Source organism: Phyllobates terribilis, unplaced genomic scaffold (assembly GCF_046119375.1).
Source record: "Phyllobates terribilis strain yellow unplaced genomic scaffold, ASM4611937v1 Scaffold_8__6_contigs__length_399053987, whole genome shotgun sequence".
Lineage (NCBI taxonomy): Eukaryota > Metazoa > Chordata > Amphibia > Anura > Dendrobatidae > Phyllobates > Phyllobates terribilis.
In genome coordinates, this window is record NW_027362768.1 from 348477621 (window position 1) to 348505500 (window position 27880).

Consider the following 27880-nt stretch of genomic DNA (forward strand, 5'->3'; position numbering starts at 1 on the left):
GCAGTAGACGGAATGTGGCAATGGAACGCTGGCTGCGCGTGTCATAATAGGCTCTGAGCCTTTATATACCTGCGCACAGCAGCAGCCACCTTCAGTCTGCTGCTGGACAGCCAGCAGCAGCAGCAGCAGGAGAGGTAATTAATCAGCAACCCTCCTGCTAAGGGTAGACAGCTGCTCGTTCCACCCCCCCCCCCCGCCTTAATTGGTTCTCCTCCCTTCCAACGGTGTTGAGGCGGGTGGGAACAGCCGGGGGTTGAGGGTACTGTGCTAAAAGAGGTGGAGTTATGCAGATCTAAAACGCGTGGATTGCAGCAGCAGCAAGCCGAAAAGTGCAGGCATGTGAGGGATCTAGAGGTTGACAGCATGTCTTCTTAACGGGAGTCCAGGTGGCCATCTCCACAAATGGACTTTTCAGAATCCTTGGGTGGCACCGTAGTCGGAAACCAATTCTGGTTATCGCTTCTCGGCCTTTTGGCTAAGATCAAGTGTAGTATCTGTTCTTATCAGTTTAATATCTGATACGTCCCCTATCTGGGGACCATATATTAAATGGATTTTTAGAACAGGGAGATGGAAAAAGAGCTTGCTCTGTCCACTCCACGCATTGACCTGGTATTGCAGTATCTCCAGGACCGATGCACCCCTTCTTTAATGCAGTTTCTAAAATCAGAAAGAATTGAATTCAATGCTTTTTGTTCATTTGGCTTGTTTGTCGGATTTTGGGATGGACTCTTTGGCTTTGCTTTTCTTCTCCTCATTGGATTTTTCATGTTAAAAGTTGCAGAAGCCAGATGACAAGCTCATTTTGGTTCAACTTCAGCAACTGTGCATTGCATTGCCATGTAATGTAATGCAATGCTATCTATCTAGCTCTCCCTCTATACTTCCTTTTGGATAAACAGACATATTAGGCAAGCATTTTGGAGCTTTCACCTAAATAACTACAGGTGGTGAGATAAGCTGCACAATATAATTGACCTTTCAGTATATTGTTGCACACACACCATCTATTTAGCAAATGCCCTTGTTATCAACAGCAGCCTTTTAAACTCACCTGAGCTAACAGGTATGTGAGCTGGTTACTCTGCTGCGCTTAAAATTTCTTTTTTGGTTTGCTACAATGCCTTTTCTGAAACGTTGTCTCCCTCTGCTGGAACACTGACTTCTTTCATTTAATGCCTGCAGACTATAAAAGAGAAACCAACCCAAAAAGTTTGGTTGATTAGTCTGTGGCATTCTTTTAAACTGTTGCTTATGGCGGTCTCTGTGAGCTTCTCAGTGACATTCAGCCATCCAGGTATCCCGCCTGCAGTAGACGGAATGTGGCAATGGAACGCTGGCTGCGCATGTCATAATAGGCTCTGAGCCTTTATATACCTGCGCACAGCAGCAGCCACCTTCAGTCTGCTGCTGGACAGCCAGCAGCAGCAGCAGCAGGAGAGGTAATTAATCAGCAACCCTCCTGCTAAGGGTAGACAGCTGCTCGTTCCACCCCCCCCCCGCCTTAATTGGTCCTCGTCCCTTCCAACGGTGTTGAGGCGGGTGGGAACAGCCGGGGGTTGAGGGTACTGTGCTAAAAGAGGTGGAGTTATGCAGATCTAAAACGCGTGGATTGCAGCAGCAGCAAGCCGAAAAGTGCAGGCATGTGAGGGATCTAGAGGTTGACAGCATGTCTTCTTAACGGGAGTCCAGGTGGCCATCTCCACAAATGGACTTTTCAGAATCCTTGGGTGGCACCGTAGTCGGAAACCAATTCTGGTTATCGCTTCTCGGCCTTTTGGCTAAGATCAAGTGTAGTATCTGTTCTTATCAGTTTAATATCTGATACGTCCCCTATCTGGGGACCATATATTAAATGGATTTTTAGAACAGGGAGATGGAAAAAGAGCTTGCTCTGTCCACTCCACGCATTGACCTGGTATTGCAGTATCTCCAGGACCGGTGCACCCCTTCTTTAATGCAGTTTCTAAAATCAGAAAGAATTGAATTCAATGCTTTTTGTTCATTTGGCTTGTTTGTCGGATTTTGGGATGGACTCTTTGGCTTTGCTTTTCTTCTCCTCATTGGATTTTTCATGTTAAAAGTTGCAGAAGCCAGATGACAAGCTCATTTTGGTTCAACTTCAGCAACTGTGCATTGCATTGCCATGTAATGTAATGCAATGCTATCTATCTAGCTCTCCCTCTATACTTCCTTTTGGATAAACAGACATATTAGGCAAGCATTTTGGAGCTTTCACCTAAATAACTACAGGTGGTGAGATAAGCTGCACAATATAATTGACCTTTCAGTATATTGTTGCACACACACCATCTATTTAGCAAATGCCCTTGTTATCAACAGCAGCCTTTTAAACTCACCTGAGCTAACAGGTATGTGAGCTGGTTACTCTGCTGCGCTTAAAATTTCTTTTTTGGTTTGCTACAATGCCTTTTCTGAAACGTTGTCTCCCTCTGCTGGAACACTGACTTCTTTCATTTAATGCCTGCAGACTATAAAAGAGAAACCAACCCAAAAAGTTTGGTTGATTAGTCTGTGGCATTCTTTTAAACTGTTGCTTATGGCGGTCTCTGTGAGCTTCTCAGTGACATTCAGCCATCCAGGTATCCCGCCTGCAGTAGACGGAATATGGCAATGGAACGCTGGCTGCGCGTGTCATAATAGGCTCTGAGCCTTTATATACCTGCGCACAGCAGCAGCCACCTTCAGTCTGCTGCTGGACAGCCAGCAGCAGCAGCAGCAGCAGGAGAGGTAATTAATCAGCAACCCTCCTGCTAAGGGTAGACAGCTGCTCGTTCCACCCCCCCCCCCCCCCGCCTTAATTGGTTCTCCTCCCTTCCAACGGTGTTGAGGCGGGTGGGAACAGCCGGGGGTTGAGGGTACTGTGCTAAAAGAGGTGGAGTTATGCAGATCTAAAACGCGTGGATTGCAGCAGCAGCAAGCCGAAAAGTGCAGGCATGTGAGGGATCTAGAGGTTGACAGCATGTCTTCTTAACGGGAGTCCAGGTGGCCATCTCCACAAATGGACTTTTCAGAATCCTTGGGTGGCACCGTAGTCGGAAACCAATTCTGGTTATCGCTTCTCGGCCTTTTGGCTAAGATCAAGTGTAGTATCTGTTCTTATCAGTTTAATATCTGATACGTCCCCTATCTGGGGACCATATATTAAATGGATTTTTAGAACAGGGAGATGGAAAAAGAGCTTGCTCTGTCCACTCCACGCATTGACCTGGTATTGCAGTATCTCCAGGACCGGTGCACCCCTTCTTTAATGCAGTTTCTAAAATCAGAAAGAATTGAATTCAATGCTTTTTGTTCATTTGGCTTGTTTGTCGGATTTTGGGATGGACTCTTTGGCTTTGCTTTTCTTCTCCTCATTGGATTTTTCATGTTAAAAGTTGCAGAAGCCAGATGACAAGCTCATTTTGGTTCAACTTCAGCAACTGTGCATTGCATTGCCATGTAATGTAATGCAATGCTATCTATCTAGCTCTCCCTCTATACTTCCTTTTGGATAAACAGACATATTAGGCAAGCATTTTGGAGCTTTCACCTAAATAACTACAGGTGGTGAGATAAGCTGCACAATATAATTGACCTTTCAGTATATTGTTGCACACACACCATCTATTTAGCAAATGCCCTTGTTATCAACAGCAGCCTTTTAAACTCACCTGAGCTAACAGGTATGTGAGCTGGTTACTCTGCTGCGCTTAAAATTTCTTTTTTGGTTTGCTACAATGCCTTTTCTGAAACGTTGTCTCCCTCTGCTGGAACACTGACTTCTTTCATTTAATGCCTGCAGACTATAAAAGAGAAACCAACCCAAAAAGTTTGGTTGATTAGTCTGTGGCATTCTTTTAAACTGTTGCTTATGGCGGTCTCTGTGAGCTTCTCAGTGACATTCAGCCATCCAGGTATCCCGCCTGCAGTAGACGGAATGTGGCAATGGAACGCTGGCTGCGCGTGTCATAATAGGCTCTGAGCCTTTATATACCTGCGCACAGCAGCAGCCACCTTCAGTCTGCTGCTGGACAGCCAGCAGCAGCAGCAGCAGGAGAGGTAATTAATCAGCAACCCTCCTGCTAAGGGTAGACAGCTGCTCGTTCCACCCCCCCCCCCCCGCCTTAATTGGTTCTCCTCCCTTCCAACGGTGTTGAGGCGGGTGGGAACAGCCGGGGGTTGAGGGTACTGTGCTAAAAGAGGTGGAGTTATGCAGATCTAAAACGCGTGGATTGCAGCAGCAGCAAGCCGAAAAGTGCAGGCATGTGAGGGATCTAGAGGTTGACAGCATGTCTTCTTAACGGGAGTCCAGGTGGCCATCTCCACAAATGGACTTTTCAGAATCCTTGGGTGGCACCGTAGTCGGAAACCAATTCTGGTTATCGCTTCTCGGCCTTTTGGCTAAGATCAAGTGTAGTATCTGTTCTTATCAGTTTAATATCTGATACGTCCCCTATCTGGGGACCATATATTAAATGGATTTTTAGAACAGGGAGATGGAAAAAGAGCTTGCTCTGTCCACTCCACGCATTGACCTGGTATTGCAGTATCTCCAGGACCGGTGCACCCCTTCTTTAATGCAGTTTCTAAAATCAGAAAGAATTGAATTCAATGCTTTTTGTTCATTTGGCTTGTTTGTCGGATTTTGGGATGGACTCTTTGGCTTTGCTTTTCTTCTCCTCATTGGATTTTTCATGTTAAAAGTTGCAGAAGCCAGATGACAAGCTCATTTTGGTTCAACTTCAGCAACTGTGCATTGCATTGCCATGTAATGTAATGCAATGCTATCTATCTAGCTCTCCCTCTATACTTCCTTTTGGATAAACAGACATATTAGGCAAGCATTTTGGAGCTTTCACCTAAATAACTACAGGTGGTGAGATAAGCTGCACAATATAATTGACCTTTCAGTATATTGTTGCACACACACCATCTATTTAGCAAATGCCCTTGTTATCAACAGCAGCCTTTTAAACTCACCTGAGCTAACAGGTATGTGAGCTGGTTACTCTGCTGCGCTTAAAATTTCTTTTTTGGTTTGCTACAATGCCTTTTCTGAAACGTTGTCTCCCTCTGCTGGAACACTGACTTCTTTCATTTAATGCCTGCAGACTATAAAAGAGAAACCAACCCAAAAAGTTTGGTTGATTAGTCTGTGGCATTCTTTTAAACTGTTGCTTATGGCGGTCTCTGTGAGCTTCTCAGTGACATTCAGCCATCCAGGTATCCCGCCTGCAGTAGACGGAATGTGGCAATGGAACGCTGGCTGCGCGTGTCATAATAGGCTCTGAGCCTTTATATACCTGCGCACAGAAGCAGCCACCTTCAGTCTGCTGCTGGACAGCCAGCAGCAGCAGCAGCAGCAGGAGAGGTAATTAATCAGCAACCCTCCTGCTAAGGGTAGACAGCTGCTCGTTCCACCCCCCCCCCGCCTTAATTGGTTCTCCTCCCTTCCAACGGTGTTGAGGCGGGTGGGAACAGCCGGGGGTTGAGGGTACTGTGCTAAAAGAGGTGGAGTTATGCAGATCTAAAACGCGTGGATTGCAGCAGCAGCAAGCCGAAAAGTGCAGGCATGTGAGGGATCTAGAGGTTGACAGCATGTCTTCTTAACGGGAGTCCAGGTGGCCATCTCCACAAATGGACTTTTCAGAATCCTTGGGTGGCACCGTAGTCGGAAACCAATTCTGGTTATCGCTTCTCGGCCTTTTGGCTAAGATCAAGTGTAGTATCTGTTCTTATCAGTTTAATATCTGATACGTCCCCTATCTGGGGACCATATATTAAATGGATTTTTAGAACAGGGAGATGGAAAAAGAGCTTGCTCTGTCCACTCCACGCATTGACCTGGTATTGCAGTATCTCCAGGACCGGTGCACCCCTTCTTTAATGCAGTTTCTAAAATCAGAAAGAATTGAATTCAATGCTTTTTGTTCATTTGGCTTGTTTGTCGGATTTTGGGATGGACTCTTTGGCTTTGCTTTTCTTCTCCTCATTGGATTTTTCATGTTAAAAGTTGCAGAAGCCAGATGACAAGCTCATTTTGGTTCAACTTCAGCAACTGTGCATTGCATTGCCATGTAATGTAATGCAATGCTATCTATCTAGCTCTCCCTCTATACTTCCTTTTGGATAAACAGACATATTAGGCAAGCATTTTGGAGCTTTCACCTAAATAACTACAGGTGGTGAGATAAGCTGCACAATATAATTGACCTTTCAGTATATTGTTGCACACACACCATCTATTTAGCAAATGCCCTTGTTATCAACAGCAGCCTTTTAAACTCACCTGAGCTAACAGGTATGTGAGCTGGTTACTCTGCTGCGCTTAAAATTTCTTTTTTGGTTTGCTACAATGCCTTTTCTGAAACGTTGTCTCCCTCTGCTGGAACACTGACTTCTTTCATTTAATGCCTGCAGACTATAAAAGAGAAACCAACCCAAAAAGTTTGGTTGATTAGTCTGTGGCATTCTTTTAAACTGTTGCTTATGGCGGTCTCTGTGAGCTTCTCAGTGACATTCAGCCATCCAGGTATCCCGCCTGCAGTAGACGGAATGTGGCAATGGAACGCTGGCTGCGCGTGTCATAATAGGCTCTGAGCCTTTATATACCTGCGCACAGCAGCAGCCACCTTCAGTCTGCTGCTGGACAGCCAGCAGCAGCAGCAGCAGCAGCAGGAGAGGTAATTAATCAGCAACCCTCCTGCTAAGGGTAGACAGCTGCTCGTTCCACCCCCCCCCCCCGCCTTAATTGGTTCTCCTCCCTTCCAACGGTGTTGAGGCGGGTGGGAACAGCCGGGGGTTGAGGGTACTGTGCTAAAAGAGGTGGAGTTATGCAGATCTAAAACGCGTGGATTGCAGCAGCAGCAAGCCGAAAAGTGCAGGCATGTGAGGGATCTAGAGGTTGACAGCATGTCTTCTTAACGGGAGTCCAGGTGGCCATCTCCACAAATGGACTTTTCAGAATCCTTGGGTGGCACCGTAGTCGGAAACCAATTCTGGTTATCGCTTCTCGGCCTTTTGGCTAAGATCAAGTGTAGTATCTGTTCTTATCAGTTTAATATCTGATACGTCCCCTATCTGGGGACCATATATTAAATGGATTTTTAGAACAGGGAGATGGAAAAAGAGCTTGCTCTGTCCACTCCACGCATTGACCTGGTATTGCAGTATCTCCAGGACCGGTGCACCCCTTCTTTAATGCAGTTTCTAAAATCAGAAAGAATTGAATTCAATGCTTTTTGCTCATTTGGCTTGTTTGTCGGATTTTGGGATGGACTCTTTGGCTTTGCTTTTCTTCTCCTCATTGGATTTTTCATGTTAAAAGTTGCAGAAGCCAGATGACAAGCTCATTTTGGTTCAACTTCAGCAACTGTGCATTGCATTGCCATGTAATGTAATGCAATGCTATCTATCTAGCTCTCCCTCTATACTTCCTTTTGGATAAACAGACATATTAGGCAAGCATTTTGGAGCTTTCACCTAAATAACTACAGGTGGTGAGATAAGCTGCACAATATAATTGACCTTTCAGTATATTGTTGCACACACACCATCTATTTAGCAAATGCCCTTGTTATCAACAGCAGCCTTTTAAACTCACCTGAGCTAACAGGTATGTGAGCTGGTTACTCTGCTGCGCTTAAAATTTCTTTTTTGGTTTGCTACAATGCCTTTTCTGAAACGTTGTCTCCCTCTGCTGGAACACTGACTTCTTTCATTTAATGCCTGCAGACTATAAAAGAGAAACCAACCCAAAAAGTTTGGTTGATTAGTCTGTGGCATTCTTTTAAACTGTTGCTTATGGCGGTCTCTGTGAGCTTCTCAGTGACATTCAGCCATCCAGGTATCCCGCCTGCAGTAGACGGAATGTGGCAATGGAACGCTGGCTGCGCGTGTCATAATAGGCTCTGAGCCTTTATATACCTGCGCACAGCAGCAGCCACCTTCAGTCTGCTGCTGGACAGCCAGCAGCAGCAGCAGCAGCAGGAGAGGTAATTAATCAGCAACCCTCCTGCTAAGGGTAGACAGCTGCTCGTTCCACCCCCCCCCCCGCCTTAATTGGTTCTCCTCCCTTCCAACGGTGTTGAGGCAGGTGGGAACAGCCGGGGGTTGATGTTATGTTCTGCTACCAAAGCTAAGGAAAGAGAGGAGATCTGTCCCTACTATAGGACTCAGCTGAATCCCTACGATGTAACAGGGAACCTGATCCTGCGATCAGACCTGCTAAAGTCCTAATCTAGTCTGTACGAAGACCTATAGATGTGGGGAGGGAATCCCTACAAGTACTAAGGACTGGGAGGAATATGGGACACCTCCTAACAGAAATAGTAGCAGACAGAAGAACAAACAAAATAGATAGAACAAAGAGGTCCGTAGACCAAGCAAATTAACAGAGTAGATACAGAGCACAGGCTAGCTAGAAAGTAGATATACAATGAAGTCCAGCAAAGCCAGAAGGGCGGAGCAGGATAAAATAGGCCAACAAGGTCATGTGACCAGCAAAGGAAAAAAAACCTAACAGCAAGGTTCTAACAGTACCCCCCCTTCTAAGAGGATCCTCCGGATCCCCTAGGACCAGGCTTATCAGGAAATCTCCTGTGAAACGCTCTGATAAGTCTGGACGCGGAAACATCATCTGACCTCACCCAAGAGTTATCCTCGGGTCCGAAACCTTTCCAGGCCACAAGATACTGCAAACTACCTCTATACCGTCTAGAGTCAAGGATGCGAGAAATTTCATATTCCCCGTCCTCCACCACCGGAGGAACAGAGGCAGAGGCGTCACCATCCGACACAACAGCTTTTTTTAACAGAGAGACATGAAAGACCGGATTAATTCTCCAGGAGGTAGGAACCTCCAACCTAACAGCAGATTGGTTGACAACCTGAAGCACCTTAAACGGCCCTACAAACTTGGGACCCAATTTCTTAGAAGGGATCCTTAACCGCAGATTCCTAGAGGACAACCAAACCATGTCACCAACAGCGAACAAAACCTCCTGTCGTTTCCTATCAAAGTAGTCTTTAGATTTTCTGTTGGCCTCCTGAAGATTACCACGCACATCCGTCCAAACTCTTTCCAAATCACCGGAAAAATTCTCCTCCTCAGGCACGGCAGATCCCAACTTGGAGAACGACCCAAACGACGGATGTCTCCCAGAACAACAAAAAAGGCGAACAACCAGCAGAAGAAGATGTATGATTGTTCAGAGCAAATTCGGCAAGTGGCAGAAACTCAGACCACCCCTCTTGATTGTCTGCCACAAAACAACGCAAGAACTGCTCAACATCCTGGTTTTTCCTTTCTGTCTGGCCATTAGATTCAGGATGATATCCGGACGAAAACGACAAATGAATTCCCAACCTGTCACAAAAGGCACGCCAAAAACGAGCCACGAACTGAGGACCCCTATCAGAAACAATGTCAGTCGGAACGCCATGAAGTCTGACAATTTCCTTGACAAAGGCCTTAGCGAGAGTTTTAGCGCAGGGCAGTTTGACGAAGGGAACCAAGTGACACATCTTGCTAAAACGGTCCACGACCACCCAGATGACAGTAAAACCCTCAGAGGGGGGAAGGTCAGTTATAAAGTCCATAGCCAAATGTGTCCAAGGAGCACTGGGGACCTCCAAAGGACAAAGCAACCCCGCAGCAGGAGTATGTGAGGACTTAGATCTAGCACATATAGTACATTGGCGCACCCACTTAATGACTTCCTTCTGCCATCCAGGCCACCAAAAACTGCGACCCACCAGTCTCTTGGTCTCAGAGATTCCGGGATGACCTGCCAACCGAGATTCGTGACACTCAACAAACAAATCTCTCCTAAAGGTCCCAGGCACAAACAACCTCCCATGAGGAGTGTTAGATGGGGCATTCTCCTGAGCTTTAAGAATCTCATCTTCCAAAACGGAGTCTAAAGCAGCTATCACAACACCTTCTTGTAAAATGTTTTCCTCTTTCTCAGCACCGACTATGGGAGAAAAACTGCGAGACAAGGCATCCGCCTTAACATTCTTAGTACCAGGGATGTAAGTAACGGAGAAATTAAACCGCGAGAAAAACAGTGCCCACCTAGCCTGACGGGCATTCAGGCGCTTGGCAGCGTCAAGATATATCAGATTTTTATGATCCGTAAGAACCTGAACGGGAAATTCAGCACCTTCCAAGAAGTGGCGCCAGTGTTCAAATGCGAGTTTAATAGCCAATAATTCCCGATTACCAATATCGTAATTCAATTCAGTCTCCGAAAATTTTTTTGAAAAAAAGGCACAGGGATGTAATCCATCCCCGTTATCCTGAGACAATACTGCGCCAACCCCCACAGAGGAAGCATCAACCTCAACCAAAAACGGCCTAGTAACATCAGGCTGCATAAGGATGGGAGCAGAGGTGAACCTCTCCTTGAGATACACAAAAGCTTCAATGGCCTCAGAAGACCACTGAACCGCATCAGCACCTTTCCTGGTGAGATCAGTCAGAGGTTTGACAATACTAGAAAAATTTTTTATGAATTTTCTATAGTAATTGGCGAAACCCAAAAACCTCTGTATCGATTTCAAACCAATAGGCCTAGGCCATTCCTGCACAGCCTGAACCTTAACCGGATCCATCTCAAAACCTTTGCTGGAGATAATGTAGCCCAAAAAACTAATTCTCTGTACAGCGAACTCACATTTCTCCAGCTTAGCAAAAAGCGAATTGTCCATTAATAACTGTAATACCTCACGCACGCTCCGCCAATGAGACTCCAGATCTGGCGAATAAATCAAAATGTCATCCAAATACACAACCACATTTTTACCGATCAAAGGTCTAAGGATGTCATTAATCAGATTCTGAAAAAATGCAGGAGCATTAGTAAGACCAAAAGGCATAACCAGATTCTCAAAATGACCCACAGGAGTGTTAAAAGCAGTCTTCCATTCATCACCCTCCTTCATGCGCAACAGATTGTATGCCCCCTTAAGGTCAATTTTAGAGAACCACTTGGCCCCCAATAACTGGTTAAACAGATCAGGAATCAATGGCAGTGGGTAAGGATTGCGTACCGTAATTTTGTTAATCTCACGAAAATCCAGACAAGGACGTAAACCGCCGTCCTTTTTTTTTACAAAAAAAAATCCAACCGCCACAGGAGACTTAGAGGGCCTAATGTGACCGGCGGCCAAACTTGTCTGTATGTATTCCTCCAAAGCCTTCCTCTCAGGAATAGTAAGGTTAAATAAACGACTTTTAGGAAGAGTCGCTCCAGGGACAAATTCAATAGAACAATCATAGTCTCTATGGGGAGGCAAAACCTGCGATTCTTTCTCAGAAAAAACTCTCCAAAAATCCTGAATAGGAACTGGCAATTCTCCCCTATCCAAAGCTGCAATACGCCCGTTACAACACTTGTCATAACATTTATGGCTCCAGGATTTAATTTCACTGGTAGACCAATCCAGTACAGGATTGTGAAATTTTAACCAGGGCAAACCCAATATTACTGGAGAAGGCAAGTTATTCAACACTACCAAATCCAATTTCTCATGGTGAACACCATTAATAGTGAGAGGAAATTCACTGACCTTGAGAGTAATATTCTTCAAAGGGGAGCCATCCACAGAAACCACAGCAATGGGGGATGATAAAGGTTCAGGTTTTAAATTGAGTTTTTCCACGAATCCCCCATCAATTACATTCAGTGTAGACCCGCAATCAACAAACACCCGAAATTCCATTAATTTTTCCTGAGCAATCGTGGAAGCAGCTAAAAATATACCCTTGGAATTTAAACAGGCAATACGGGCGTGACTGACCATTTTTTTTTCTTTCTTCATACGAAGCTCACAGCCTTTAATCAAATGACCAGATTTCCCGCAATAGAAACACAAGCCTTCTGAAAAACGACGGTGTTTTTCTTGAGAGCGAGGTGCCACCGATCCAATCTCCATCGGTTCACCACTGTTAGTACACACATTATCATAACCAGAAACTGACATAGCAGAGGATTTGCTCTCATTAACCCTAGCACGCAGTCTTCTATCCACCCGTATAGCTAATTGCATAGCCTGTTGCAAATCCTCAGGTGTAGGATAAGCAATTAGCAGGTCTTTAACCCTTTCACAGAGCCCAGCAAGAAATAGACTTTTCAGAGCAGAATCGTTCCACCCTGTTTGAGTGGACCAACGACGAAAATGTGTACAATATTTTTCCATATTACCTGATCCTTGTTTTAAACGTCTCAACTCAGTCTCAGCTGATGCCACACGGTCAGGATCATCATATAATAGTCCTAAAGCAGAAAAAAAACTATCCACTGATCTGAAGCATGTATCACTAGGTTGCAAAGAAAAGGCCCACTCCTGAGGCTCTTTGCGCAAAAGTGACATTATGAACCCTACGCGCTGGGATTCATCCCCAGAGGACTTGGGTCTCAAACGAAAATACAATAAGCAAGCATTTTTAAATGAAAAAAATTCTCGATGTTCACCAAAAAATAAATCCGGCAAACATACCTTAGGCTCCAAGAAATATGCTCCAGGACAGTTACTCACGTGCTGACGGAGCTCGGCCACTTCCAGAGAGAGTCCCTGCAGGTGTTTAGCCAAATCCTGAACCGACACCATGATGGAACAAAAAAAAATCTTTCCTTAGAGAATTTACAGGCTGGACTTACTGTTATGTTCTGCTACCAGAGCTAAGGAAAGAGAGGAGATCTGTCCCTACTATAGGACTCAGCTGAATCCCTACGATGTAACAGGGAACCTGATCCTGCGATCAGACCTGCTAAAGTCCTAATCTAGTCTGTACGAAGACCTATAGATGTGGGGAGGGAATCCCTACAAGTACTAAGGACTGGGAGGAATATGGGACACCTCCTAACAGAAATAGTAGCAGACAGAAGAACAAACAAAATAGATAGAACAAAGAGGTCCGTAGACCAAGCAAATTAACAGAGTAGATACAGAGCACAGGCTAGCTAGAAAGTAGATATACAATGAAGTCCAGCAAAGCCAGAAGGGCGGAGCAGGATAAAATAGGCCAACAAGGTCATGTGACCAGCAAAGGAAAAAAAACCTAACAGCAAGGTTCTAACAGTTGAGGGTACTGTGCTAAAAGAGGTGGAGTTATGCAGATCTAAAACGCGTGGATTGCAGCAGCAGCAAGCCGAAAAGTGCAGGCATGTGAGGGATCTAGAGGTTGACAGCATGTCTTCTTAACGGGAGTCCAGGTGGCCATCTCCACAAATGGACTTTTCAGAATCCTTGGGTGGCACCGTAGTCGGAAACCAATTCTGGTTATCGCTTCTCGGCCTTTTGGCTAAGATCAAGTGTAGTATCTGTTCTTATCAGTTTAATATCTGATACGTCCCCTATCTGGGGACCATATATTAAATGGATTTTTAGAACAGGGAGATGGAAAAAGAGCTTGCTCTGTCCACTCCACGCATTGACCTGGTATTGCAGTATCTCCAGGACCGGTGCACCCCTTCTTTAATGCAGTTTCTAAAATCAGAAAGAATTGAATTCAATGCTTTTTGTTCATTTGGCTTGTTTGTCGGATTTTGGGATGGACTCTTTGGCTTTGCTTTTCTTCTCCTCATTGGATTTTTCATGTTAAAAGTTGCAGAAGCCAGATGACAAGCTCATTTTGGTTCAACTTCAGCAACTGTGCATTGCATTGCCATGTAATGTAATGCAATGCTATCTATCTAGCTCTCCCTCTATACTTCCTTTTGGATAAACAGACATATTAGGCAAGCATTTTGGAGCTTTCACCTAAATAACTACAGGTGGTGAGATAAGCTGCACAATATAATTGACCTTTCAGTATATTGTTGCACACACACCATCTATTTAGCAAATGCCCTTGTTATCAACAGCAGCCTTTTAAACTCACCTGAGCTAACAGGTATGTGAGCTGGTTAATCTGCTGCGCTTAAAATTTCTTTTTTGGTTTGCTACAATGCCTTTTCTGAAACGTTGTCTCCCTCTGCTGGAACACTGACTTCTTTCATTTAATGCCTGCAGACTATAAAAGAGAAACCAACCCAAAAAGTTTGGTTGATTAGTCTGTGGCATTCTTTTAAACTGTTGCTTATGGCGGTCTCTGTGAGCTTCCAGTGACATTCAGCCATCCAGGTATCCCGCCTGCAGTAGACGGAATGTGGCAATGGAACGCTGGCTGCGCGTGTCATAATAGGCTCTGAGCCTTTATATACCTGCGCACAGCAGCAGCCACCTTCAGTCTGCTGCTGGACAGCCAGCAGCAGCAGCAGCAGCAGGAGAGGTAATTAATCAGCAACCCTCCTGCTAAGGGTAGACAGCTGCTCGTTCCACCCCCCCCCCCGCCTTAATTGGTTCTCCTCCCTTCCAACGGTGTTGAGGCGGGTGGGAACAGCCGGGGGTTGAGGGTACTGTGCTAAAAGAGGTGGAGTTATGCAGATCTAAAACGCGTGGATTGCAGCAGCAGCAAGCCGAAAAGTGCAGGCATGTGAGGGATCTAGAGGTTGACAGCATGTCTTCTTAACGGGAGTCCAGGTGGCCATCTCCACAAATGGACTTTTCAGAATCCTTGGGTGGCACCGTAGTCGGAAACCAATTCTGGTTATCGCTTCTCGGCCTTTTGGCTAAGATCAAGTGTAGTATCTTTCGAAAAGGCGGTTTTGGATGTTGGCTGCCCTAGTAGATTGATACATTATGCACACTGGGGCTTAGGCGATTGTTAGTACGCCAGTTGGCTAATATAGTCATCTGGTGGAAAGCATGGCCCCCCAGGATCGACGCCATTGGGCCGGGGAAGATCGAAAGCCCGAAGTGTGAAGTGCCCCAGGAGTGGTGACCCTGGGGTGCCTTAACTCACTGGGATTGGGAACCCCACTTGAGTTTATGGCACATTTGCACTAGCACTTCAATATTTCTTTCTTCACACACACCCTTATTCCGGGCCTTCTGGCCTTAGGATGGGGAATTTTTCAATTCCCGGTCGAAGGTCCGGGCAGTATTATACTGTGAAACCTTCACTATTTATTTAATTTTTTTTGTCACTGTGTGTCCACTTTTTCACGTGTGTCCACGTCCTTACTAGGATTTTGTCGGGATGCGGTTCCCTTACGGGTTCCTCTCTTGGCAGGTCTAGGGGGGGAGTGTGTGGCCGTCAGGTTCCGCTCCCCCCTGAACCCCCCTGGCTCTCCTCTTTTGGGAGGAGAGCGTTGTTGGCTCCCCTCTTCCGGGAGGGGAGCACAGTCTTTGGCTCCCAGTGCCTTGCTCGGGTGAGAACTCGGGCAGGTATTGGGGGTAAGATTGGGTCGCCTCTGGCTCCGGCTGGAGGTGGCTATTTGTCCCTGTTCCTCGCTGTGGCCTTCTGGCTCGGAGGGACGGGGAATGGTTTGGGGGACCCTTCTCCTTTTGGAGAGGGTTTCAAGAAGATCAGCATCCTAGTGCACTTTTTTTGTGGCACTTGTCACTTTTTTAAGCGCACTCGGGTTTTGTACACGAATTCGGGCTTTCGATAAAAAAAAAAAAAAAAAAAATCTGTTCTTATCAGTTTAATATCTGATACGTCCCCTATCTGGGGACCATATATTAAATGGATTTTTAGAACAGGGAGATGGAAAAAGAGCTTGCTCTGTCCACTCCACGCATTGACCTGGTATTGCAGTATCTCCAGGACCGGTGCACCCCTTCTTTAATGCAGTTTCTAAAATCAGAAAGAATTGAATTCAATGCTTTTTGTTCATTTGGCTTGTTTGTCGGATTTTGGGATGGACTCTTTGGCTTTGCTTTTCTTCTCCTCATTGGATTTTTCATGTTAAAAGTTGCAGAAGCCAGATGACAAGCTCATTTTGGTTCAACTTCAACAACTGTGCATTGCATTGCCATGTAATGTAATGCAATGCTATCTATCTAGCTCTCCCTCTATACTTCCTTTTGGATAAACAGACATATTAGGCAAGCATTTTGGAGCTTTCACCTAAATAACTACAGGTGGTGAGATAAGCTGCACAATATAATTGACCTTTCAGTATATTGTTGCACACACACCATCTATTTAGCAAATGCCCTTGTTATCAACAGCAGCCTTTTAAACTCACCTGAGCTAACAGGTATGTGAGCTGGTTACTCTGCTGCGCTTAAAATTTCTTTTTTGGTTTGCTACAATGCCTTTTCTGAAATGTTGTCTCCCTCTGCTGGAACACTGACTTCTTTCATTTAATGCCTGCAGACTATAAAAGAGAAACCAACCCAAAAAGTTTGGTTGATTAGTCTGTGGCATTCTTTTAAACTGTTGCTTATGGCGGTCTCTGTGAGCTTCTCAGTGACATTCAGCCATCCAGGTATCCCGCCTGCAGTAGACGGAATGTGGCAATGGAACGCTGGCTGCGCATGTCATAATAGGCTCTGAGCCTTTATATACCTGCGCACAGCAGCAGCCACCTTCAGTCTGCTGCTGGACAGCCAGCAGCAGCAGCAGCAGCAGCAGGAGAGGTAATTAATCAGCAACCCTCCTGCTAAGGGTAGACAGCTGCTCGTTCCACCCCCCCCCCGCCTTAATTGGTTCTCCTCCCTTCCAACGGTGTTGAGGCGGGTGGGAACAGCCGGGGGTTGAGGGTACTGTGCTAAAAGAGGTGGAGTTATGCAGATCTAAAACGCGTGGATTGCAGCAGCAGCAAGCCGAAAAGTGCAGGCATGTGAGGGATCTAGAGGTTGACAGCATGTCTTCTTAACGGGAGTCCAGGTGGCCATCTCCACAAATGGACTTTTCAGAATCCTTGGGTGGCACCGTAGTCGGAAACCAATTCTGGTTATCGCTTCTCGGCCTTTTGGCTAAGATCAAGTGTAGTATCTGTTCTTATCAGTTTAATATCTGATACGTCCCCTATCTGGGGACCATATATTAAATGGATTTTTAGAACAGGGAGATGGAAAAAGAGCTTGCTCTGTCCACTCCACGCATTGACCTGGTATTGCAGTATCTCCAGGACCGGTGCACCCCTTCTTTAATGCAGTTTCTAAAATCAGAAAGAATTGAATTCAATGCTTTTTGTTCATTTGGCTTGTTTGTCGGATTTTGGGATGGACTCTTTGGCTTTGCTTTTCTTCTCCTCATTGGATTTTTCATGTTAAAAGTTGCAGAAGCCAGATGACAAGCTCATTTTGGTTCAACTTCAGCAACTGTGCATTGCATTGCCATGTAATGTAATGCAATGCTATCTATCTAGCTCTCCCTCTATACTTCCTTTTGGATAAACAGACATATTAGGCAAGCATTTTGGAGCTTTCACCTAAATAACTACAGGTGGTGAGATAAGCTGCACAATATAATTGACCTTTCAGTATATTGTTGCACACACACCATCTATTTAGCAAATGCCCTTGTTATCAACAGCAGCCTTTTAAACTCACCTGAGCTAACAGGTATGTGAGCTGGTTACTCTGCTGCGCTTAAAATTTCTTTTTTGGTTTGCTACAATGCCTTTTCTGAAACGTTGTCTCCCTCTGCTGGAACACTGACTTCTTTCATTTAATGCCTGCAGACTATAAAAGAGAAACCAACCCAAAAAGTTTGGTTGATTAGTCTGTGGCATTCGTTTAAACTGTTGCTTATGGCGGTCTCTGTGAGCTTCTCAGTGACATTCAGCCATCCAGGTATCCCGCCTGCAGTAGACGGAATGTGGCAATGGAACGCTGGCTGCGCGTGTCATAATAGGCTCTGAGCCTTTATATACCTGCGCACAGCAGCAGCCACCTTCAGTCTGCTGCTGGACAGCCAGCAGCAGCAGCAGCAGGAGAGGTAATTAATCAGCAACCCTCCTGCTAAGGGTAGACAGCTGCTCGTTCCACCCCCCCCCCCCGCCTTAATTGGTTCTCCTCTCTTCCAACGGTGTTGAGGCGGGTGGGAACAGCCGGGGGTTGAGGGTACTGTGCTAAAAGAGGTGGAGTTATGCAGATCTAAAACGCGTGGATTGCAGCAGCAGCAAGCCGAAAAGTGCAGGCATGTGAGGGATCTAGAGGTTGACAGCATGTCTTCTTAACGGGAGTCCAGGTGGCCATCTCCACAAATGGACTTTTCAGAATCCTTGGGTGGCACCGTAGTCGGAAACCAATTCTGGTTATCGCTTCTCGGCCTTTTGGCTAAGATCAAGTGTAGTATCTGTTCTTATCAGTTTAATATCTGATACGTCCCCTATCTGGGGACCATATATTAAATGGATTTTTAGAACAGGGAGATGGAAAAAGAGCTTGCTCTGTCCACTCCACGCATTGACCTGGTATTGCAGTATCTCCAGGACCGGTGCACCCCTTCTTTAATGCAGTTTCTAAAATCAGAAAGAATTGAATTCAATGCTTTTTGTTCATTTGGCTTGTTTGTCGGATTTTGGGATGGACTCTTTGGCTTTGCTTTTCTTCTCCTCATTGGATTTTTCATGTTAAAAGTTGCAGAAGCCAGATGACAAGCTCATTTTGGTTCAACTTCAGCAACTGTGCATTGCATTGCCATGTAATGTAATGCAATGCTATCTATCTAGCTCTCCCTCTATACTTCCTTTTGGATAAACAGACATATTAGGCAAGCATTTTGGAGCTTTCACCTAAATAACTACAGGTGGTGAGATAAGCTGCACAATATAATTGACCTTTCAGTATATTGTTGCACACACACCATCTATTTAGCAAATGCCCTTGTTATCAACAGCAGCCTTTTAAACTCACCTGAGCTAACAGGTATGTGAGCTGGTTACTCTGCTGCGCTTAAAATTTCTTTTTTGGTTTGCTACAATGCCTTTTCTGAAACGTTGTCTCCCTCTGCTGGAACACTGACTTCTTTCATTTAATGCCTGCAGACTATAAAAGAGAAACCAACCCAAAAAGTTTGGTTGATTAGTCTGTGTCATTCTTTTAAACTGTTGCTTATGGCGGTCTCTGTGAGCTTCTCAGTGACATTCAGCCATCCAGGTATCCCGCCTGCAGTAGACGGAATGTGGCAATGGAACGCTGGCTGCGCGTGTCATAATAGGCTCTGAGCCTTTATATACCTGCGCACAGCAGCAGCCACCTTCAGTCTGCTGCTGGACAGCCAGCAGCAGCAGCAGCAGGAGAGGTAATTAATCAGCAACCCTCCTGCTAAGGGTAGACAGCTGCTCGTTCCACCCCCCCCGCCTTAATTGGTTCTCCTCCCTTCCAACGGTGTTGAGGCGGGTGGGAACAGCCGGGGGTTGAGGGTACTGTGCTAAAAGAGGTGGAGTTATGCAGATCTAAAACGCGTGGATTGCAGCAGCAGCAAGCCGAAAAGTGCAGGCATGTGAGGGATCTAGAGGTTGACAGCATGTCTTCTTAACGGGAGTCCAGGTGGCCATCTCCACAAATGGACTTTTCAGAATCCTTGGGTGGCACCGTAGTCGGAAACCAATTCTGGTTATCGCTTCTCGGCCTTTTGGCTAAGATCAAGTGTAGTATCTGTTCTTATCAGTTTAATATCTGATACGTCCCCTATCTGGGGACCATATATTAAATGGATTTTTAGAACAGGGAGATGGAAAAAGAGCTTGCTCTGTCCACTCCACGCATTGACCTGGTATTGCAGTATCTCCAGGACCGGTGCACCCCTTCTTTAATGCAGTTTCTAAAATCAGAAAGAATTGAATTCAATGCTTTTTGTTCATTTGGCTTGTTTGTCGGATTTTGGGATGGACTCTTTGGCTTTGCTTTTCTTCTCCTCATTGGATTTTTCATGTTAAAAGTTGCAGAAGCCAGATGACAAGCTCATTTTGGTTCAACTTCAGCAACTGTGCATTGCATTGCCATGTAATGTAATGCAATGCTATCTATCTAGCTCTCCCTCTATACTTCCTTTTGGATAAACAGACATATTAGGCAAGCATTTTGGAGCTTTCACCTAAATAACTACAGGTGGTGAGATAAGCTGCACAATATAATTGACCTTTCAGTATATTGTTGCACACACACCATCTATTTAGCAAATGCCCTTGTTATCAACAGCAGCCTTTTAAACTCACCTGAGCTAACAGGTATGTGAGCTGGTTACTCTGCTGCGCTTAAAATTTCTTTTTTGGTTTGCTACAATGCCTTTTCTGAAACGTTGTCTCCCTCTGCTGGAACACTGACTTCTTTCATTTAATGCCTGCAGACTATAAAAGAGAAACCAACCCAAAAAGTTTGGTTGATTAGTCTGTGGCATTCTTTTAAACTGTTGCTTATGGCGGTCTCTGTGAGCTTCTCAGTGACATTCAGCCATCCAGGTATCCCGCCTGCAGTAGACGGAATGTGGCAATGGAACGCTGGCTGCGCGTGTCATAATAGGCTCTGAGCCTTTATATACCTGCGCACAGCAGCAGCCACCTTCAGTCTGCTGCTGGACAGCCAGCAGCAGCAGCAGCAGGAGAGGTAATTAATCAGCAACCCTCCTGCTAAGGGTAGACAGCTGCTAGTTCCACCCCCACCCCACCCCCCCCGCCTTAATTGGTTCTCCTCCCTTCCAACGGTGTTGAGGCGGGTGGGAACAGCCGGGGGTTGAGGGTACTGTGCTAAAAGAGGTGGAGTTATGCAGATCTAAAACGCGTGGATTGCAGCAGCAGCAAGCCGAAAAGTGCAGGCATGTGAGGGATCTAGAGGTTGACAGCATGTCTTCTTAACGGGAGTCCAGGTGGCCATCTCCACAAATGGACTTTTCAGAATCCTTGGGTGGCACCGTAGTCGGAAACCAATTCTGGTTATCGCTTCTCGGCCTTTTGGCTAAGATCAAGTGTAGTATCTGTTCTTATCAGTTTAATATCTGATACGTCCCCTATCTGGGGACCATATATTAAATGGATTTTTAGAACAGGGAGATGGAAAAAGAGCTTGCTCTGTCCACTCCACGCATTGACCTGGTATTGCAGTATCTCCAGGACCGGTGCACCCCTTCTTTAATGCAGTTTCTAAAATCAGAAAGAATTGAATTCAATGCTTTTTGTTCATTTGGCTTGTTTGTCGGATTTTGGGATGGACTCTTTGGCTTTGCTTTTCTTCTCCTCATTGGATTTTTCATGTTAAAAGTTGCAGAAGCCAGATGACAAGCTCATTTTGGTTCAACTTCAGCAACTGTGCATTGCATTGCCATGTAATGTAATGCAATGCTATCTATCTAGCTCTCCCTCTATACTTCCTTTTGGATAAACAGACATATTAGGCAAGCATTTTGGAGCTTTCACCTAAATAACTACAGGTGGTGAGATAAGCTGCACAATATAATTGACCTTTCAGTATATTGTTGCATACACACCATCTATTTAGCAAATGCCCTTGTTATCAACAGCAGCCTTTTAAACTCACCTGAGCTAACAGGTATGTGAGCTGGTTACTCTGCTGCGCTTAAAATTTCTTTTTTGGTTTGCTACAATGCCTTTTCTGAAACGTTGTCTCCCTCTGCTGGAACACTGACTTCTTTCATTTAATGCCTGCAGACTATAAAAGAGAAACCAACCCAAAAAGTTTGGTTGATTAGTCTGTGGCATTCTTTTAAACTGTTGCTTATGGCGGTCTCTGTGAGCTTCTCAGTGACATTCAGCCATCCAGGTATCCCGCCTGCAGTAGACGGAATGTGGCAATGGAATGCTGGCTGCGCGTGTCATAATAGGCTCTGAGCCTTTATATACCTGCGCACAGCAGCAGCCACCTTCAGTCTGCTGCTGGACAGCCAGCAGCAGCAGGAGAGGTAATTAATCAGCAACCCTCCTGCTAAGGGTAGACAGCTGCTCGTTCCACCCCCCCCCCCGCCTTAATTGGTTCTCCTCCCTTCCAACGGTGTTGAGGCGGGTGGGAACAGCCGGGGGTTGAGGGTACTGTGCTAAAAGAGGTGGAGTTATGCAGATCTAAAACGCGTGGATTGCAGCAGCAGCAAGCCGAAAAGTGCAGGCATGTGAGGGATCTAGAGGTTGACAGCATGTCTTCTTAACGGGAGTCCAGGTGGCCATCTCCACAAATGGACTTTTCAGAATCCTTGGGTGGCACCGTAGTCGGAAACCAATTCTGGTTATCGCTTCTCGGCCTTTTGGCTAAGATCAAGTGTAGTATCTGTTCTTATCAGTTTAATATCTGATACGTCCCCTATCTGGGGACCATATATTAAATGGATTTTTAGAACAGGGAGATGGAAAAAGAGCTTGCTCTGTCCACTCCACGCATTGACCTGGTATTGCAGTATCTCCAGGACCGGTGCACCCCTTCTTTAATGCAGTTTCTAAAATCAGAAAGAATTGAATTCAATGCTTTTTGTTCATTTGGCTTGTTTGTCGGATTTTGGGATGGACTCTTTGGCTTTGCTTTTCTTCTCCTCATTGGATTTTTCATGTTAAAAGTTGCAGAAGCCAGATGACAAGCTCATTTTGGTTCAACTTCAGCAACTGTGCATTGCATTGCCATGTAATGTAATGCAATGCTATCTATCTAGCTCTCCCTCTATACTTCCTTTTGGATAAACAGACATATTAGGCAAGCATTTTGGAGCTTTCACCTAAATAACTACAGGTGGTGAGATAAGCTGCACAATATAATTGACCTTTCAGTATATTGTTGCACACACACCATCTATTTAGCAAATGCCCTTGTTATCAACAGCAGCCTTTTAAACTCACCTGAGCTAACAGGTATGTGCGCTGGTTACTCTGCTGCGCTTAAAATTTCTTTTTTGGTTTGCTACAATGCCTTTTCTGAAACGTTGTCTCCCTCTGCTGGAACACTGACTTCTTTCATTTAATGCCTGCAGACTATAAAAGAGAAACCAACCCAAAAAGTTTGGTTGATTAGTCTGTGGCATTCTTTTAAACTGTTGCTTATGGCGGTCTCTGTGAGCTTCTCAGTGACATTCAGCCATCCAGGTATCCCGCCTGCAGTAGACGGAATGTGGCAATGGAACGCTGGCTGCGCGTGTCATAATAGGCTCTGAGCCTTTATATACCTGCGCACAGCAGCAGCCACCTTCAGTCTGCTGCTGGACAGCCAGCAGCAGCAGCAGCAGGAGAGGTAATTAATCAGCAACCCTCCTGCTAAGGGTAGACAGCTGCTCGTTCCACCCCCCCCCCCCGCCTTAATTGGTTCTCCTCCCTTCCAACGGTGTTGAGGCGGGTGGGAACAGCCGGGGGTTGAGGGTACTGTGCTAAAAGAGGTGGAGTTATGCAGATCTAAAACGTGTGGATTGCAGCAGCAGCAAGCCGAAAAGTGCAGGCATGTGAGGGATCTAGAGGTTGACAGCATGTCTTCTTAACGGGAGTCCAGGTGGCCATCTCCACAAATGGACTTTTCAGAATCCTTGGGTGGCACCGTAGTCGGAAACCAATTCTGGTTATCGCTTCTCCGCCTTTTGGCTAAGATCAAGTGTAGTATCTTTCGAAAAGGCGGTTTTGGATGTTGGCCGCCCTAGTAGATTGATACATTATGCACACTGGGGTTTAGGCGCTTGTTAGTACGCCAGGTGGCTAATATAGTCATCTCGTGGAAAGCATGGCCCCCCAGGATCGACGCCATTGGGCCGGGGAAGATCGAAAGCCCGAAGTGTGAAGTGCCCCAGGAGTGGTGACCCTGGGGTGCCTTAACTCACTGGGATTGGGAACCCCACTTGAGTTTATGGCACATTTGCACAAGCACTTCAAATTTTCTTTCTTCGCACACACCCTTATTCCGGGCCTTCTGGCCTTAGGATGGGGAATTTTTCAATTCCCGGTCGAAGGTCCGGGCAGTATTATACTGTGAATCCTTCACTATTTATTTAATTTCTTTGTCACTGTGTGTCCACTTATTCACGTGTGTCACGTCCTACTAGGATTTTGTTGGGATGCGGTTCCCTTACGGGTTCCTCTCTTGGCAGGTCTAGGGGGGGAGTGTGTGGCCATCAGGTTCCGCTCCCCCCTGAACCCCCCTGGCTCTCCTCTTTCGGGAGGAGAGCATTGTTGGCTCCCCTCTTCCGGGAGGGGAGCACAGTCTTTGGCTCCCAGTGCCTTGCTCGGGTGAGAACTCGGGCAGGTGCTGGGGGTAAGATTGGGTCGCCTCTGGCTTCGGCTGGAGGTGGCTTTTTGTCCCTGTTCCTCGCTGTGGCCTTTTGGCTCTGAGGGACGGGGAATGGTTTGGGGGACCCTTCTCCTTTTGGAGAGGGTTTCAAGAAGACCAGCATCCTAGTGCACTTTTTTTGTGGCACTTGTCACTTTTTTAAGCGCACTCGGGTTTTGTACACGAATTCGGGCTTTCAAAAAATCTGTTGTTATCAGTTTAATATCTGATACGTCCCCTATCTGGGGACCATATATTAAATGGATTTTTAGAACAGGGAGATGGAAAAAGAGCTTGCTCTGTCCACTCCACGCATTGACCTGGTATTGCAGTATCTCCAGGACCGGTGCACCCCTTCTTTAATGCAGTTTCTAAAATCAGAAAGAATTGAATTCAATGCTTTTTGTTCATTTGGCTTGTTTGTCGGATTTTGGGATGGACTCTTTGGCTTTGCTTTTCTTCTCCTCATTGGATTTTTCATGTTAAAAGTTGCAGAAGCCAGATGACAAGCTCATTTTGGTTCAACTTCAGCAACTGTGCATTGCATTGCCATGTAATGTAATGCAATGCTATCTATCTAGCTCTCCCTCTATACTTCCTTTTGGATAAACAGACATATTAGGCAAGCATTTTGGAGCTTTCACCTAAATAACTACAGGTGGTGAGATAAGCTGCACAATATAATTGACCTTTCAGTATATTGTTGCACACACACCATCTATTTAGCAAATGCCCTTGTTATCAACAGCAGCCTTTTAAACTCACCTGAGCTAACAGGTATGTGAGCTGGTTACTCTGCTGCGCTTAAAATTTCTTTTTTGGTTTGCTACAATGCCTTTTCTGAAACGTTGTCTCCCTCTGCTGGAACACTGACTTCTTTCATTTAATGCCTGCAGACTATAAAAGAGAAACCAACCCAAAAAGTTTGGTTGATTAGTCTGTGGCATTCTTTTAAACTGTTGCTTATGGCGGTCTCTGTGAGCTTCTCTGTGACATTCAGCCATCCAGGTATCCCGCCTGCAGTAGACGGAATGTGGCAACGGAACGCTGGCTGCGCGTGTCATAATAGGCTCTGAGCCTTTATACCTGCGCACAGCAGCAGCCACCTTCAGTCTGCTGCTGGACAGCCAGCAGCAGCAGCAGCAGGAGAGGTAATTAATCAGCAACCCTCCTGCTAAGTGTAGACAGCTGCTCGTTCCACCCCCCCCCCGCCTTAATTGGTTCTCCTCCCTTCCAACGGTGTTGAGGCGGGTGGGAACAGCCGGGGGTTGAGGGTACTGTGCTAAAAGAGGTGGAGTTATGCAGATCTAAAACGCGTGGATTGCAGCAGCAGCAAGCCGAAAAGTGCAGGCATGTGAGGGATCTAGAGGTTGACAGCATGTCTTCTTAACGGGAGTCCAGGTGGCCATCTCCACAAATGGACTTTTCAGAATCCTTGGGTGGCACCGTAGTCGGAAACCAATTCTGGTTATCGCTTCTCGGCCTTTTGGCTAAGATCAAGTGTAGTATCTGTTCTTATCAGTTTAATATCTGATACGTCCCCTATCTGGGGACCATATATTAAATGGATTTTTAGAACAGGGAGATGGAAAAAGAGCTTGCTCTGTCCACTCCACGCATTGACCTGGTATTGCAGTATCTCCAGGACCGGTGCACCCCTTCTGTAATGCAGTTTCTAAAATCAGAAAGAATTGAATTCAATGCTTTTTGTTCATTTGGCTTGTTTGTCGGATTTTGGGATGGACTCTTTGGCTTTGCTTTTCTTCTCCTCATTGGATTTTTCATGTTAAAAGTTGCAGAAGCCAGATGACAAGCTCATTTTGGTTCAACTTCAGCAACTGTGCATTGCATTGCCATGTAATGTAATGCAATGCTATCTATCTAGCTCTCCCTCTATACTTCCTTTTGGATAAACAGACATATTAGGCAAGCATTTTGGAGCTTTCACCTAAATAACTACAGGTGGTGAGATAAGCTGCACAATATAATTGACCTTTCAGTATATTGTTGCACACACACCATCTATTTAGCAAATGCCCTTGTTATCAACAGCAGCCTTTTAAACTCACCTGAGCTAACAGGTATGTGAGCTGGTTACTCTGCTGCGCTTAAAATTTCTTTTTTGGTTTGCTACAATGCCTTTTCTGAAACGTTGTCTCCCTCTGCTGGAACACTGACTTCTTTCATTTAATGCCTGCAGACTATAAAAGAGAAACCAACCCAAAAAGTTTGGTTGATTAGTCTGTGGCATTCTTTTAAACTGTTGCTTATGGCGGTCTCTGTGAGCTTCTCAGTGACATTGAGCCATCCAGGTATCCCGCCTGCAGTAGACGGAATGTGGCAATGGAACGCTGGCTGCGCGTGTCATAATAGGCTCTGAGCCTTTATATACCTGCGCACAGCAGCAGCCACCTTCAGTCTGCTGCTGGACAGCCAGCAGCAGCAGCAGCAGCAGGAGAGGTAATTAATCAGCAACCCTCCTGCTAAGGGTAGACAGCTGCTCGTTCCACCCCCCCCCCCGCCATAATTGGTTCTCCTCCCTTCCAACGGTGTTGAGGCGGGTGGGAACAGCCGGGGGTTGAGGGTACTGTGCTAAAGGAGGTGGAGTTATGCAGATCTAAAACGCGTGGATTGCAGCAGCAGCAAGCCGAAAGTGCAGGCATGTGAGGGATCTAGAGGTTGACAGCATGTCTTCTTAACGGGAGTCCAGGTGGCCATCTCCACAAATGGACTTTTCAGAATCCTTGGGTGGCACCGTAGTCGGAAACCAATTCTGGTTATCGCTTCTCGGCCTTTTGGCTAAGATCAAGTGTAGTATCTGTTCTTATCAGTTTAATATCTGATACGTCCCCTATCTGGGGACCATATATTAAATGGATTTTTAGAACAGGGAGATGGAAAAAGAGCTTGCTCTGTCCACTCCACGCATTGACCTGGTATTGCAGTATCTCCAGGACCGGTGCACCCCTTCTTTAATGCAGTTTCTAAAATCAGAAAGAATTGAATTCAATGCTTTTTGTTCATTTGGCTTGTTTGTCGGATTTTGGGATGGACTCTTTGGCTTTGCTTTTCTTCTCCTCATTGGATTTTTCATGTTAAAAGTTGCAGAAGCCAGATGACAAGCTCATTTTGGTTCAACTTCAGCAACTGTGCATTACATTGCCATGTAATGTAATGCAATGCTATCTATCTAGCTCTCCCTCTATACTTCCTTTTGGATAAACAGACATATTAGGCAAGCATTTTGGAGCTTTCACCTAAATAACTACAGGTGGTGAGATAAGCTGCACAATATAATTGACCTTTCAGTATATTGTTGCACACACACCATCTATTTAGCAAATGCCCTTGTTATCAACAGCAGCCTTTTAAACTCACCTGAGCTAACAGGTATGTGAGCTGGTTACTCTGCTGCGCTTAAAATTTCTTTTTTGGTTTGCTACAATGCCTTTTCTGAAACGTTGTCTCCCTCTGCTGGAACACTGACTTCTTTCATTTAATGCCTGCAGACTATAAAAGAGAAACCAACCCAAAAAGTTTGGTTGATTAGTCTGTGGCATTCTTTTAAACTGTTGCTTATGGCGGTCTCTGTGAGCTTCTCAGTGACATTCAGCCATCCAGGTATCCCGCCTGCAGTAGACGGAAAGTGGCAATGGAACGCTGGCTGCGCGTGTCATAATAGGCTCTGAGCCTTTATATACCTGCGCACAGCAGCAGCCACCTTCAGTCTGCTGCTGGACAGCCAGCAGCAGCAGCAGCAGCAGGAGAGGTAATTAATCAGCAACCCTCCTGCTAAGGGTAGACAGCTGCTCATTCCACCCCCCCCCCCCCCCGCCTTAATTGGTTC

The 27880-nt window shown here is 45.7% G+C and overlaps 15 non-coding genes and 2 pseudogenes across 15 annotated transcripts; all 17 read left to right on the top strand.

Annotated features, from left to right (window-relative positions):
• The first annotated feature begins 455 nt into the window (after nt 1–455).
• LOC141159440 (U2 spliceosomal RNA) lies at nt 456–646 on the top strand. Its single transcript, XR_012249447.1, has one exon. It is a non-coding gene; the product is annotated as a U2 spliceosomal RNA (small nuclear RNA).
• Nucleotides 647–1761: 1115 nt separating this feature from the next.
• On the top strand, nt 1762–1952 carry LOC141159080 (U2 spliceosomal RNA). Its single transcript, XR_012249094.1, has one exon. It is a non-coding gene; the product is annotated as a U2 spliceosomal RNA (small nuclear RNA).
• Nucleotides 1953–3075: 1123 nt separating this feature from the next.
• On the top strand, nt 3076–3266 carry LOC141159081 (U2 spliceosomal RNA). The gene has a single exon (XR_012249095.1). It is a non-coding gene; the product is annotated as a U2 spliceosomal RNA (small nuclear RNA).
• A 1118-nt stretch (nt 3267–4384) lies between these two features.
• Nucleotides 4385–4575, top strand: LOC141159082 (U2 spliceosomal RNA). Its single transcript, XR_012249096.1, has one exon. It is a non-coding gene; the product is annotated as a U2 spliceosomal RNA (small nuclear RNA).
• A 1118-nt stretch (nt 4576–5693) lies between these two features.
• On the top strand, nt 5694–5884 carry LOC141159083 (U2 spliceosomal RNA). The gene has a single exon (XR_012249097.1). It is a non-coding gene; the product is annotated as a U2 spliceosomal RNA (small nuclear RNA).
• Nucleotides 5885–7007: 1123 nt separating this feature from the next.
• LOC141159084 (U2 spliceosomal RNA) lies at nt 7008–7198 on the top strand. The gene has a single exon (XR_012249098.1). It is a non-coding gene; the product is annotated as a U2 spliceosomal RNA (small nuclear RNA).
• Nucleotides 7199–13292: 6094 nt separating this feature from the next.
• LOC141159085 (U2 spliceosomal RNA) lies at nt 13293–13483 on the top strand. The gene has a single exon (XR_012249099.1). It is a non-coding gene; the product is annotated as a U2 spliceosomal RNA (small nuclear RNA).
• A 1118-nt stretch (nt 13484–14601) lies between these two features.
• Nucleotides 14602–14693, top strand: LOC141160410 (U2 spliceosomal RNA; annotated as a pseudogene).
• Nucleotides 14694–15490: 797 nt separating this feature from the next.
• Nucleotides 15491–15677, top strand: LOC141160210 (U2 spliceosomal RNA). Its single transcript, XR_012250166.1, has one exon. It is a non-coding gene; the product is annotated as a U2 spliceosomal RNA (small nuclear RNA).
• Nucleotides 15678–16798: 1121 nt separating this feature from the next.
• Nucleotides 16799–16989, top strand: LOC141159086 (U2 spliceosomal RNA). Its single transcript, XR_012249100.1, has one exon. It is a non-coding gene; the product is annotated as a U2 spliceosomal RNA (small nuclear RNA).
• A 1117-nt stretch (nt 16990–18106) lies between these two features.
• LOC141159088 (U2 spliceosomal RNA) lies at nt 18107–18297 on the top strand. The gene has a single exon (XR_012249102.1). It is a non-coding gene; the product is annotated as a U2 spliceosomal RNA (small nuclear RNA).
• Nucleotides 18298–19410: 1113 nt separating this feature from the next.
• On the top strand, nt 19411–19601 carry LOC141159089 (U2 spliceosomal RNA). Its single transcript, XR_012249103.1, has one exon. It is a non-coding gene; the product is annotated as a U2 spliceosomal RNA (small nuclear RNA).
• A 1124-nt stretch (nt 19602–20725) lies between these two features.
• LOC141159090 (U2 spliceosomal RNA) lies at nt 20726–20916 on the top strand. The gene has a single exon (XR_012249104.1). It is a non-coding gene; the product is annotated as a U2 spliceosomal RNA (small nuclear RNA).
• A 1110-nt stretch (nt 20917–22026) lies between these two features.
• LOC141159091 (U2 spliceosomal RNA) lies at nt 22027–22217 on the top strand. The gene has a single exon (XR_012249105.1). It is a non-coding gene; the product is annotated as a U2 spliceosomal RNA (small nuclear RNA).
• A 1971-nt stretch (nt 22218–24188) lies between these two features.
• On the top strand, nt 24189–24390 carry LOC141160249 (U2 spliceosomal RNA; annotated as a pseudogene).
• A 1113-nt stretch (nt 24391–25503) lies between these two features.
• Nucleotides 25504–25694, top strand: LOC141159092 (U2 spliceosomal RNA). Its single transcript, XR_012249106.1, has one exon. It is a non-coding gene; the product is annotated as a U2 spliceosomal RNA (small nuclear RNA).
• A 1118-nt stretch (nt 25695–26812) lies between these two features.
• On the top strand, nt 26813–27003 carry LOC141159094 (U2 spliceosomal RNA). Its single transcript, XR_012249108.1, has one exon. It is a non-coding gene; the product is annotated as a U2 spliceosomal RNA (small nuclear RNA).
• Nucleotides 27004–27880: the final 877 nt, after the last annotated feature.